The sequence below is a fragment of the Eucyclogobius newberryi genome, unplaced genomic scaffold, assembly GCF_026437365.1.
Source record: "Eucyclogobius newberryi isolate DKJ021-1_F unplaced genomic scaffold, fEucNew1.0.hap1 SCAF_18, whole genome shotgun sequence".
NCBI lineage: Eukaryota > Metazoa > Chordata > Actinopteri > Gobiiformes > Gobiidae > Eucyclogobius > Eucyclogobius newberryi.
The window spans coordinates 29747496-29757361 of NW_027315812.1; positions in this window are offsets into that span (position 1 = coordinate 29747496).

The following is a 9866-nucleotide window of genomic DNA, read 5'->3' on the forward strand; positions in this document are numbered from 1 at the left end:
AGCACGCCGACAACTTGGTGACCCCAATGTGATTAAAGATTGGGATTAAACTGAGGAAAACCTCGACGACCATCGGACGACCATTTATCGTCTTCACGGTCCGTGGGCCAAGGAGTGTCGCGTAGAAGTGTGCACACAAACAACTTAAAAGGTAAGGACAACACCGGTTGTATATACCGAAGTTGTCCACATTGAACAGTGCCCAATTTATTTCTACGCGATCACACCGAGGTCTGCTGGACATTATTGTGTAAATTTGTCAAAGCGAATCTATCCAAATTTAGACAAAAGTGGTGCAAGAACAATACAGAGTAACAGACGTAGGTGACTTACACGGTTAGACTGAGAGGGATATGAAGGAGATTAAAGGAAACGCTTTGGGAGCGTAAAAAGACGGCTGCGGGAGTCGCATATGACTTAGATAAGTCATTAAGATAAGACGGCTGCGGGAGTCGCTGACTTTTAAGTCAATAAATATTAAAGGAGACGCTTTGGGAGCGTAATAAGATGGCTGCGGGAGTCGCTGACTTTTAAGTCAATAAAGATTTTTTTAAAAAAGCTTTGGGAGCGTAATAAAACGACTGCGGGAGTCGCTGACTTTAAGATAACGTCAATAAGTTAAAACGACTGCGGGAGGTGGCCAAGAGACGCTTGGGTAGCGTGAAATAACGGTCAATTTAGCCAATAGGTATTTAAAAAAATAAAAAACTGACTTACAGGTCCCCTTTAAGTTGTAGAAATGACTGTTTCAGCCAAGGTGGGGGGAGTTTGCGTGTTCATGTGAGGAGTATATACGTGCACAGGCTCAGGCATTGGGACCAGGGAGAGATAAGGAGAGAATTAAGAGAAAAAAGGTGGGGGCTTGGAGGACCCGGAGGGCGGAGCTTTAGCCCTCCCCTGAGAACTAAAGGCGAATGCTGTTCATCGACTCCTAAAGAGGAGTCGATGAACAGCATTCGCCCTCAGAGGCAACTGTTGTTGTGATTTTGTGCGTTACAAAAATAAATTTAATTTGATTCACAAACATACTAACTTGCTTTGATGATTCAGTGCAACATAAAACAATGAACGATGATGAAAACAACAAACCTATATAAGTCAAAAAGATAAACAATTTAAATATGCAATAGGATAAAAAATAGAATAGGCTAAAAGATTCAAAATAAATGAAAAAATAAATAAACAAACAATCAAATAAATGAAAAAATAAACAAACAAAGAAATAAATAAAATTTAAATACGCTATAGGATAAAAAATAAAATACACTATAAAAATTCAAAATTAATGAACAAATAAATGAATGAATAAATAAACAAATAAAACAAACAAACAAATGAAATTAATATAAGATTCAAAATAAATGAACAAATTAATAAACAAATAAATGAATCAATAAATAAACAAACAAAACAAACAAATAAACAAAATGAATATAAAATTCAAAATAAATGAACAAATAAATACATGAACAAATAAATAACAAAACAAATAAAACAAACATAAATCATTATTCAAATAAATAAACACACAAACAAATAAAACAAACATAAATAATTATTTAATAAAATAAAAATAAATAAAAAAGATTAAGAATCCCGAATCATGTAATAAAAAAATTAAAAAATTAATTAAATTAAAAAACGGAATGGAGACGTGAGAGATCAACACTTCCGGTAAGTAACATGGGGAAAAGAAATGGAGACATGAGATCAACACTTCAGGTAAGTAAAATTGGGACCAGAAATGCATCGCACACGAGAAACTCTGGAGAAACGGAACAGACGAGAAGAAGAAGAAGAAGAACGGGAACACTGAAAGGAGAAACATCAAAGGATGTTGGACCGAGAGGAAAAGGACCAAGTCAAAGAAGGAGATGGAAATTGGAACAACGGTTCAAAATACAGAGATGATGAGGAAGGCATAGACACGAGTGAAGAAAGATAGTGGAAAGTCAAAGAAGGAAAAGAGAAAGTCAGGTCAGACAGAACCAGAACCTACTATGCTCCAAATGCCTTTGATGGTGGATAGAAGTGGAGGATTGGGAGGTTTCCAACCATCCCAATTCAAAAATGTATAAGACATAGCTGCTAAACTTCCTTCTCTATGAGAGGGAGGAACCAAATGGATCAGGGTTCTCAATAGTCTAAAAGCCGGACACCATCTGACAGCTGGGGACATCAGGGACATAATGGGTCAGTGTTGCAGTAACTATGAAATCAAACAGCTCGAGAAACGTAGTGGACTACGTGGAGCACCAGAAAATGTGCCCTTTGGTCTTTGGCCTCAAAGATTTTATACAATAATCAAAGAAACATATCCTGACCCCGGCCGTCAGCACTTCTCCCCTCACACCATGGACTCCCACTGATGGACCAGAAGAATGGTACCAGAAGTGTTAAAATGGACAGACATGACAGGAAGACATCTAATGAGATATTTAGATGGAAAAATAATATACATGAATGTTAAAGAACAGCTAAATATGAACCCTGACCTCATGGATGGTGGAGACACGTGGTGCACGCTTTGACTCAACACCATAGCAAGGAAGTAGGTGATAAATCAGAGAAACAGAAATTGCAGGAACAGTTACTAAAAATTAAAGTAAAATGGTTAAAATACAAAATACATTAAAAAGGTTAAGGTTTTAATTCAAAGGAGGCTTTGGAGGAGCCCAAGGTGGAATAATTCGTGGTCGAGGATTTCAGACTGATCAACGACGGGAGGGAGGAATATGCTATCGCTGTGGATCTACTGACCTTTGGGTGCGAGCCTGACCACAACCGGCTCCTCACCGTGGAAGAGGAGGAGCCCCCACTGGGCACAGGCCCCGACCTGATGCACGACCAAATGCTGAGGCTCCCACAGTGGGCAGTTTTACACTGGCCACGAAGACAAGGAATACTATGGGCGTCCAGAGAGGCAGGAGCTATGTCAGGCAAAGCTTATGCTCCATGTGAAGGTGGAGGGACAAGCTGTACCTATGCTAGTGGACACCGGAGCCACGCACTCCTTCAACTTCCCCCTCCACCGTAAGACTCACCAATCTCTGCCATGGACTAAATCTCTACACACTAACATTGAACCTACTTGAACGCAATCTCCCGATGAAGACTGGAGCCACTATTTTATGCTCTGATAAAGGACTAATTGTTGCATTTCTGGATGGACAATCTGTATGCTGCACTGCTAGTATCGCTACTGGACAATACTTGATGCATGACCAAGAGACACAAACTTTTGCTGATATTTACTGGGCCCGCCTGACCGACATCACAGAAGGCATGGCTGCACAGTACCTGGTATGGAGACCCTGAATTGACACTCTGGCATCCAACCATGCACCACAGGACTCCCTCCATTGCACTCTGTTTTATGACAGGTTCAAGAATGAAGTATTTAAATCTAAATTTGATGTTAACATTTCCAGACATACTAAAACTATAGCATGTGATAAAATGTTGGTAGAAAAAGAAGGAGTAAATGCTTATTGTCAGCTGATCAAAGAACAATTGGATTGGTATAGAATGTCTGAGGGTAGCTTGTCCCTGGCTGTCTCACCGGCTCATCAGGTGAAAGATTTAGGACTGATTGGCATCCCACGGAACTACCCCCAGTTACAGAGACATGGTCTGGGTTGTGAGCTGCTGGTGTGCTGGAACTATCATCATCCAACAATGAACACTCCAATTCTACTTGTACTTAGGTCCTTTAGAGAAGGACCCCTCTAAATTTAGACCTGCTTATTACTTTAGGAAAATTAATGAACTAGTCACTGAACCCCCCCTGTACTCGACCTGTACAGGAGTTTGCAACCATTGGAACATTGGAACCATCTCATACGTGGTTTACCACCATTGAGTTGGCCAATGCCTTTTTCTGCATCCCGCTGTCTCCTGGGGTTCGACATGTTTTTGCTTTCACCAACAAAGGTGCGAAATTCCAATACACTAGATGACCACAAGGGTTTAAATTAAGTCCTGGAATCTTTAACCAAGTGCTGAAGAAAGTGCTTTCAATCTTTCAGCGGCCAGAGAGTCATACTGATGCAGTATGTGGATGATCTCCTGCTGGCGGCTCTCACTGTCTCAATGTGTCTGTCCGCCACCAAACATGTCTTGCTGAGGCTTCACAAGTGCGGCTTTAAAATCTCTCAGAAGAAGCTACAATGCTGTAGGAGATCAGTAAACGTCTTAGGATGAACAGTGTCTAGTGTAGTTAATTGTATTTCTCCTGAACATATAAACATGATCCAGACCCATTTTAAACCCATGACTGTGGACACATGCTCTCTTTTCTTAGCCTCTGAGGCTACAGTCGCCTGTTCATACCCAACATACGTTGGTCACTGACTTGTTGCGTGTACTTATTCGTGAGAAACGAATGAAGAAGAACACTGCCACCTTGGACTGGACTTAATTTTCTGTGGAGGGTGTCAACATGGCTGACAACCTCTAACCTCTCTTGTGAGGGTTCTTCTCATGACTTTATTTCTCTTACTAAGACCTTGGCCAAGGCACAATCTGACAATCTAAACCTCTAACTGAAGGCACAGTTTTCTTTACTGATGGCTGCTTTTGTCAAAGCTGAAGGAAATTATTTTGTTGACTGGTGTTCTTCTACACTCTCTGACTACTCTTCTGTACAATGTGCAGAGATCTTGGAACTTTTTGTTTCCAGGGGCACTGAGGCCGCAGATTGCCTGGCCAAGAGAGCGGCAGGTTATATCGCCTTAAATGGTGAGTAACTTTCTGCTCTCCACTCTGCTGCTACCTACATTATCTACTGACATCATTGTCAAAACCCAAGCTGACTGTTAAGCTACGTACAGACCGCAGACGCCTAATCGCGCCCGACGCAGAATTTGAGCGCGTGTACATTTGAAAGGTTTACGCACCGGACGCGCGCTCTTGACACTATACACAGGCGCGCGTACGGCGCGCTCGAGTCTCTGCGCACATGCCCAGTAGAGGTGTTGTCGCATGAGCAGTGGAGTTGTTGTCGGTGTGGCCTTTCATTGTGTAAAATTGCAGATATCGAGTGTTGTTTTCGCGTTTTTGGTTTTGTTTCTTTGTGAATACATTGTACAGCTCCTTTCTCCCACACACAGCCCCAATCAATCGTTCGTCTGCCATTGTTGACAAGCAAGGAAAAAGTGGCTCTTCTTGGGGAATTCCACGGGGAATACCGGAAATGCAAGGGGAAATATGTACGTACGTACGTCACTGGAGCGTCAGCTCTGATTGGCTGCTGCGGTGGCTGCGGCGATTCTGCTGCAGAGACCTGAACATATCTGAGCACGTCGCGCTAGCCGCTTTACGCCTCATACGCGCGCTCAAAGCGGCAAGAGCGTAAGAAAACGCACCGATCGCGCCGCAAAAACGAAGAAATCGCGCCGCGGATAACGCACTATGTGCTCAACGTGCGTTTACTATAGACTTTGAATGTAAACTGGACGCTTCGGCCGCGGCGGTGTGGAAGCCCCTTTAGTCTGAAGGACATGCTAATTGGACACTATCAATGTTATCAAGATGAAACTGGCCTCTGGCGGGGTCCCAAAGGTAAGCCTGTTCTTCTCACTGGGCCTCTGCTAGACGCTGCATTAACTGAAGCACATGGTCCGTCACATGTTAACCCCACTCCTGGCACCAGCCCCAAAATGACCCATTGCATATGGGCTCATTGTAATTCCTGTGTTGTCTGTCAAATTTCAATCCAAAAGCCACTCTGAAACCTGACATGGGAAAGTTTTCCCCCGCTACATCGCAGTGTTACAACACAAAGTAGGTACAGAAGTAAATAATAAAGAACAGATAACGTATAATCAAAAAGCTCTTGTAAAACTCTTTTGAGGAGTACTGGGTATTCCCCAGTCCAAGAGAATGAGATTGGAGTAATTATTTAATAAGATGATGGTAGTAATAGGCATTCTTCTATGGGAAGCATCTGAAAACATTAGACATCAAACAAATATAACCCAGCATACAACAGAACATCTCACTTATCAGCCCATTGAGTTTACGCAGTAAGTGGTGATCTCTTAATAAGAGATCAAAAGGGGGAGTGAAGGAAATACCAAATATTAACTTTACTTAAAGGTGCCATAACTTGCTTTTTTTTCACGTTTCGTAGTCTATCCTAAGTGTATAATTGATAATAATAAGGGTTGTGCAACACCCTTAACATAATAGTTAAGAAATATCACCCAGACCTTGGACCCCCTCACCAACCCGGAAATGCAAACGGCTTGGTTTGATATTCGCCCCCACCCTTGCGAAGAGCGATCTGGCTCCCCCGCCCAACCCGTGACGTAGTCTCAGAGCGTTTGTGCCCCGCCCACCCGTGACGTAGGCCCCACAGCTGTCTGCTCCGCGGAGCAGCGCGGAGTGAGTGAGAAAGAGTCTACTTTGAGACTGAATAAAAACGTGTTGATGATTCTACAGCGTGCGCAGAACAGATATATAGATCTATATATATATATATATATATATATATATATATATATATATATATATATATATATATATATATATATATATATATATATATATATATATATATAAAGTCTTATGTCCATCGCGCTCTTATTTCCTGGTTTTTCGGTATCGGATAGAACTTCTCTCCGTTTATTGCTGCATCAATTGCCACATAAACCTTCACCATTGTGATAATAGTAAAGAGTGCGATATCATTAATGAAGTTTTGGGACTCTTTGAACCGTGTTTCCTCGAAAATCGAAGCAGAAAAACTCCGGGGCTTGAATGGGAGACACAGACTGCAGCAGCGCGGAGCCGGGGAAGGGGGCGGGAGGCGGCAGGCGGGAGGCGGGAGGGGAGGGGGGGAGGGGGGATAATGACGCGTGCTTGTAAAATGTATAAAATGTTTGAGCGCATAGGGACAAGCGTGTCCGGACCGCCCGTGTAAGACGCCTCACATTCGTTAGGGACATTTTAGGTAAGCGCTCTGCTTATCTTTATTAGTCTTGTAAATGGCAGGTATTAAACATCTGATTGATTTTAACTTTCTGATTCTTGCCCCTTCTTTCATAAACGAGCACGCCGACACTATGAACATTGTTTAATCTGTTTTTCACTGTCACCCTCCTAGACAACTGAAGTTGGGACTATGGGCGTTACAAAAATAAATTGAATTGAACACAGGAAAGGTAGATTGAAGCCATGAAAGGAGCGGAAGCTGTACCAGGTGGTCTAGTAGAAGGGGAGGTCTGCAAGTGTAGAACGTAGTAGGATGGAGGAATGGAGGAACTGCAGCCGTTGACTGTTCTGCCTCGGGTATCAATGTTCTGAATGTACTTGTTGGTGTCAATGACTGCAAGGTCATAGGACTGGATAGCCATGGACAGCCCGACGGGAGAGTGGCAATCCCGAAGCCATCGATCTAAAATAAGACAGCCGAAGACATGCAAACTCTCATATGAAGTGAAAGAACTCGTCAAGCCAGGGGGGAGAACCACTTACTTGCCTTAGGCAAGGGGTGCCCACACTTTTTCGGCTCACAAGCTACATTTATATTCGCCAAACAAAGATCTACCTATAGATCTAAATTATTGTATAATTAGGCCCGAGCGCCACAAGCTGGCGAGAGGCCTATTAATCTCGTAAGGCCGTGCGAAGCACGGCTGCGAAAGTGCGCACACAGTGCGCACGAAATCGAGCGCGAAGCGCTCGCCCACTTCCAAACACTCACTAACGCACTCCTTCACTCATGCACGCCCCGTGCATACTAATTAGTAGTAGGAAAATGGAACATTACCATTGTAAACGGGCGAAGCCCGTGCAAAAGTGCGCACTAAACGAGCACTTTACATTGAGATGACGACCGCGAAGCGGTCGTCATCCCCATATAAAGCACTCATTTGCGCTAAGTAGCTCACGAATACGTTCCCCATCTCTTGCATGTTCCGTGCATATAAGCATGTAATGCAAAAATTGAACATTATTACTGTATAGAGGGCCAAAAACACAAAGTGGGCGGAGCCCACTCAAAATTAACGAAAGTACCCGTCAGTGACCAGGGACCCACACCATGAGGTAGGAAAGCGCAAGCGCTTTCCGAAAATGTATAGTTTATGATATTTGAAAAATGGGAAACATTGTTTTCGCATCGGAATATTATTCTTTCTTCTTCTTCTTCTTCTTCTTCTTCTTCTTCTCGGGACCAACCCCCCTATTTTTCACCCAGTGAACATTGACGAAAAGTCACAAAAATGTTCACACCTCTAAAAATCGTGCCTCTCTACATTCTGGCTATTTCCCTTTTCTAAAATAAAAAAAATTGGCGCGTCAGCGCCCCCAAATGTACCAAAAATGCATTGAGAGATGGGAAATGACCCAAAAAAAATCTGATCGTAGAATCATGAAATTTGGCGCAGAGGTAGATGGTGACAAGAGAAGTAAAAAATATTATTACGGCAACGCCGTCCGCCCAACCAAATGTCGGCCATATTGCTTCAAAAATGGCTAAACATGACTTCGGAGTTTTTCCAAACGTCGTACTTTTACGAACTCCTCCCAGGGCGTTGGCCCTAAAAAGCTGAAATTTGGTGAAAATGCTACTGAGGAGTGGGACATCAAAACTTATCCAAATTACATTGATACCTCTCACGGTCTCGGTGCGGCGAAGCCGCAAACTGTAGCTAGAATTTCATAAATCTCCCATATTTAAAATTTCTGCCGTTTGCGCAGATAAAGTCTGAATTGCGTCAAATTAGAATCAGTTGTTAAACTCTTTGCCCTAAACCTACTTGAAGTGAAATAAATTCATTTGGCGCCACAGCGCCCCCTACAGATTTTATATGGAGGTTAAATGTTTAGTTTTGCGAAATTATATGAAATTTGACACAAAACTCAATTTTAGCATCCCCATCAAAAAAGTCAATGAGACCCATGTCATAATTGTTATGGCGTTGCCGTAACGATGACCGAAACCTTTCATGTTATTCCAATGGGGAAATCGCCAGAACATGTTTACACTTTAGACTTTCACAAACTCCTCTTAGGGCGTCATCTTCAGGACCATCAAAAGTTATCCACATTTTCATTCAAAGAGTCACGGTGTCTGTGCGGCAAAGCTGCACATTTTGCCAAGAATTCAAAATAAAATAGCTTTTTGATGGTAAAACAAAGGGGAGAAGATGTGACAGCGTCACAGATTCAGCAGTAGGCGTAATAAAAGGACAATTGGGGCGCGTTAGCGCCCCCTCCTCTTGCGGCGTGGCGGCGGTGTGGCGGCGGCGTGGTGAGGGCCGATCATTGCCGCTTGCGGCTATATTTTTTATTATTTTTCTTGTTCTTCTTCAGCGCTTTGAACTCTAATTTGACCCCCTGAACATGCTCAAAAACTCACCAAACTTTGCCCAAAATTCAGAATCGGCGAAAAATTTGATTTTTTCTGGGCCATTTTTTTTTTCGTTAAAAAATGGCGCGACAGCGCCACCGACAAAAGTCAAAATACATTGCGCCTATGGGAGACGCCCCGAGGTCAACTTTGGCGTAAAGCTACGAAATTCGGGACACGCATTCCTCTCGTGAGGACAAAAAAAAAATATCATCGTGGCCACGCCCCCAGACTTACCCTATGGCCGCCATCTTCCTTTGAAAATGAAAACAAGCTGAGTTAGCCATTTTGTTTACGTCAAACTTTGACGAACTCCTCCTAGGGCGTTTTGCCCACCGACTTCAAAATCGGCGGACGTCCTCTGGACAAGGGGGCATCTAAAGTTATCCAATTTTTTGAGATACCTTTTACGGTCTGTGTGCGGCGCAGCCGCAAAGTTGGACAACTTATTTTGGAATATTACAGATCTAAAAATTACTCCCATTTGATCAAAACCAGTCCGATTAGG